A 4,798-nucleotide genomic window follows, 5' to 3' on the forward strand; every position below is an offset into this window, starting at 1 on the left:
CTAAGAATGGGAGCTGGGTGCTATTTCACTATATATACAGAAAGACAACTTTTAAGCTAATGGACACCCACTGCAGTGTTTCTGCAATCTACCCTCACAGTTAGGCTTTGGGTTGCAGCCCCCTAGGAAAGGCAGATGAGCCCCATGCCCCCTCCAAGCCTGTACCCCAAGAATCTGTCTAGGGGTGTGGGGTTCTTGGTTGTTTTTCCGAACTATAGATATGTACAGTTTATAACCCAGAATTTTCTACACCACCTTACAAATTTAAAAAAAAATGCCTGAAAACATTGGTAAATGCTTTTGTTTTACACCAACAACAAAAGTGCACAGAGTGAGGAGACCACGCGAACGAATGCCTTTTCGTTTTTGAAAAGGTTTGGAATTATGTTCAACTTTGATACAGTTTCTGGGTGCTCCCAGATACCCATAGCCACTTCATGTAAACCAGTTACAATGTCTATCTAGAAGCACTTTTGAGAAGCTATGTGATCAGAAGCCAATTAAACCTAATGAGGGCGATCGACACCACAAAGGAGAGGTGTTTCATGTAAAGGTGTTTCCCCTCCTCTATGGTATTCACATGGAGACAGAATACGGTACAGTTTCATTTGTCATCTTCTTCATCCTCCTCCTCCTCCTCGTCTTCCTCCTCTACCTTTTTCCGGGCAGCTTTAGCCGCCCCCTTTGCCCCATCGAACTTCCCTTTCGACTATCCCTGCGATATCCGTATCATATTTCTCCGTCAGTTTGGCTGCCTTATTATTATAAGGTTGCTTCTCATTGTCACTCAGATTGTTCCACATTTCGCCAAGCTTCTGTGCCACATCCCCAATGGATATGTCACGGTTTGTAGACTTGATCTTGGGACGAAATTCTGAACAGAACAGGAAGAAGCCAGACCGTGGCCGTTCAGGTGCATTAGGATCCTTCTTTTTGCCACCCTTCACTGGTCCATAGTCTTTCATTTCTCTGTCATATCGTACCTTATCAGCTTTGGTCATCTCATCAAACTTGGACTTTTCTTTCCCCGACATAGTCTTCCACCTCTCTGAACACTTTTTAGAAAACTCTGCAAAGTTAACAGGAACCTCTGGATTCTTCTTCTTATGTTCTTCCCGGCAAGTTTGCACAAAGAAGGCCTAAGCAGACATCTTGCCCTTTGGTTTCTTGGGGTCACCTTTAGCCATGGTGAACTCTGTATTATTCGCTAGTCTGGCAATAAGGTAGACTTTCACAACACTGATCTCTCCTGATTCTTTTCCTGCCTGTCATCTCCTTTGCTGGATCTTCATCCAGGCCACTGTGGGTTTTCCCCAAGGCTCTGTTCTATACCCACCTCTCTTTCTGTACTGTCTCCCTTTGATGATTTCACCAACTCTCTAGGATTCAGTTATTTTCTCTATACAAACTATTCCTGGATCCATATACTAAGGCCTAACTTTTGTCCTGAGATTTCGTATGGCTATTGGTCAGTTGTGTCGGGCTCTTCTGGGTTTTCTTGGCAAAGATACTGGAGTGATTTGCCATTTCCTTCTCCAGCTCATTTTATAGATGAGGAAACTGAGGCAAACAACGTTAAGTGACTTGCCCAGGGTCACACAGCTAGTGTCTGAGGCCAGACACATTACAAAGACTTATACAAAGATGAGTCTTGCTAATTCTAAGCCCAGTGCTCCATTCCCTGCAACATCTAGCTACCCTCAATGGGAAACATAGGCAGCATTTGTCAAGATCAATAAAAAATTACTTAAAAATAAATGTTTCTGGGGCAGCCAGGTAGCACAGCGAGTAAGAGCACCAGTCCCAGTGTCGGGATGACCTGGGGATCAAGTCTAGGCTCAGATACTTAGCACCCTCCCAGAAACACCTGGCCATGTAACCTTGAGCAAGTTACTTAACCCCAATTGCTTTAAAAAAATAAAAATAAAAAAATAAATGTTTCCTTACATTGTACTGCCAGTCACTCAAATATCATAGGTTGTTTTTTCTTCACATAAATAATAGTCTTGACTTATTTCTCTGACCCTATATTTGCACAGTCATTTTGGTTTTTAGCCTGTACGTCTCTACTTCATTTTCATGTAATTAATTTGGCCAGTTTTTCCAGCCCTTTGAGACACCTGGGGATCCCGTTTCCATCGCTTTTCTAAGTGAATGAAGGTGTAATTTAGGACAGCAGCTTTTGGTGGCTATTTTGGCTTATGCATGTCTTGGGATGAGATCACCAGTGTCTCGCCATTGTTGGCTGGGTCTCCAAGCTTGGAAAAATTGCTGCAAGATGCTAAATATGAATGAACCACCAGGTGGCGCTCGAAGCTGAAGCATTGGTCCATTCCAAATGAAGATGATGAACTTTCTGGTCTACTGGAGACATCCTCCAGCCATGAGCTTATCCAGTTGTGGGGATAAACTCTGCATTTAAATTTGGGCTTTTCTTAGCTTAGAATTCTCTTCCTTTGGAGGCTGTGTTGTTGCTGTTCCATCGGGTCTGACTCTTCATCACCTCATTTGGGTTTTATTTTTGGCAAAGATTCTGTAGTTTGCTATTTGCTTCTCCAGCTCATTTTACAGATGAGACAACCAAGGTAAACAGGTGATGACTTGCCCAGGGTCACACAGCTAGGTCAGATTTGAATTCAGGTTTTCCTAACTCTGGTGACTCTATCCACAGTGCCACCTACTTAGCTCATTTTACTAATAAGGAAACTGAGTCAGGCAGTGGTTAAGAAATTTGTGCAAAAAGTTCCAGAGCTGGAAAACACCTGAGGTTGAATTTGAACTCCAGTCTCCCTGACTCCAGGTCCAGCACTTTATGTACTCTACCCCCTGGCAGAACCTTGAATAATGTCAGGGAAGGTTAACACCAGAATGGCTGTTAGAGAACTACCAATTAGTTAAACCTCCTTTTCCCTTGAGTGTCAAAACTAACACAGAGAAGGAAAATGACTTATAAAAGGTAACACAAACTTTATTGCTGGGCTCTCCTTCCCAGCTCTGGCCTTGTCTTACCTTATACCTGGTCTTCAGACGTCTCCGGCTTCTTGTCTCCAAGAAGAACTCACACCCACAGAACACCCAAGGACACGGAGGTTGCCAGGAGAGGCTGCTCTTTATTCAGTTACATCTTAACAGTGTGGCCATCAGAACAAAACAGAATGGAACCGTGGGACAGAGAGAGCAGAACAGAGAGAGAGAGAGGGAGCCTCCCCTTGCTTTTTCCCTAATATCCTTATCATTCTTCTTACTGTCAGATGCCATGTGGGAGCCAATCATGCACTCTCCCAAGTGCAGGGCAAAAGAGTATGTGTTAAGAGGAGTCCGTGTTGATAAGGCACGTTCAATGCCACGTCGGCCTTTCCCAACCTGGCAAAGTCGGCTCCCACGGCCCTGCACTCAATGCCATGTCAGCCCTTTCGGCCCGGCAGAGTCGGCCTCCACATCTCCAAGCTCCTGCCCCTCAGAGGTCACGTGCAGCCCCTCCGACATCTTGTGACTGCCATAGTGTCTCTCACACTTGTGGCTCTATCACTTTATCATATGTTTCTTATTAAATAAAAAAATATGCAGGGCAGTCATCTTTGCCAATGAGGAAAGAGTCCAATATCAATTGGCTTTGAGTCAGGCATTCCATAGTTTTTGAAATCACTAATCAAACTTTGGTGCTGCCCATTTGGCTTTATTAAGGCCAGCTTACCTAATCCTGGCTTCTAGGCCTGCTGTTCAGTGTGTGGGCCAGGAAAGCCCCTTTTACTTGCAAATGATTTGTTCCTTGGCTGCCCTTTCTACTGCTTACCTAGGTGATCATAAGCAGCTTCTATAATCCCGTTCTCCTCTTCAAAATGAGGGTAATACAGCTGCCTCCTCCCTACCTTGGACTTTTAATACTGTCATTGTGAGCCATGCATGTTACAAACTGTCTTGGGCTATAGAATTGTGAGCTATTTTTTCCAGGTCAGAAATCCTGAAATGAACAGCTGACAAGTTTGACGGGGAGATAGCCCCAAGAAATCATAACAATCAAGCAGCTTATTATGCTGCGTGTATACGTGTGAGTGTGTGTGAGACATTCTGCTGTCTCGGTCTTCCTACACACCCTTTTATTCATTCTATTTCTATTCAATTTTTCATTTAGGTGATTCTTAAGGGAGCAATCTGAAGTGTAAGCAGAAAGGATAAATATCCTTGAGGTATCACAGACATACATGCAATTACAACTACAACAAGCAATGTCTGAGAGATGATTGAGCCTGTTCTCCCATGTGCTTTCCATGAAATGGGAGATTGAGCTGTATTCACAACTGCATAATTAGCTTGTTCTATTGCAAATGGATTTCTTGTTCAAGGTTAAGTTTCCATAATAGTGAAACTGACGGAGGCAGCCATGAGCCTTCTCTCTTTGGGTTGAGTCTGTTTCATTCCTTCTTCTCCTACAGGTTAGCCTCCCCTCTCCCCTTTTTCCAAATGAAGAAATCCAGGATGGGGGATTGGAGGTCAGAGGTGGGATTTTCAAAGCCCACCAGCTGGTGAAAGAACACTCTGGAAGGACTAATGCCCTGCCTCAGCTGGACTAAGTATCCAGTGCCCATGAAGGACTCTGCCACTGCCTGGCAAAAAATACAGACTCGAAAGACCTTTAAAGTAAACAGATTATTTGTACTTGTTAGAATTAGAAGGCACATTATAAGCATCTGGTAAGAACTAGGGGGGACCTTTAGAGCAAAGAATGCCAGATATTGAAGAAATCTAAAAATTTAAAGTGTTAGAGGGAGCTGAAGCCTTTGAAAGTCAGTCAGAGATG

The 4,798-nt window shown here is 43.7% G+C and overlaps 1 pseudogene; it reads right to left on the reverse strand.

Annotated features, from left to right (window-relative positions):
- Positions 1 to 303: 303 nt before the first annotated feature.
- LOC138146215 (high mobility group protein B3-like) lies at positions 304 to 1,208 on the reverse strand (annotated as a pseudogene).
- Between the last annotated feature and the right edge of the window lie 3,590 nt (positions 1,209 to 4,798).

Source organism: Petaurus breviceps, unplaced genomic scaffold, assembly GCF_028583685.1.
Source record: "Petaurus breviceps papuanus isolate PSGF00001 unplaced genomic scaffold, PetGlider_PUasm1.0 139, whole genome shotgun sequence".
In the NCBI taxonomy this organism is placed as follows: Eukaryota; Metazoa; Chordata; class Mammalia; order Diprotodontia; family Petauridae; genus Petaurus; species Petaurus breviceps.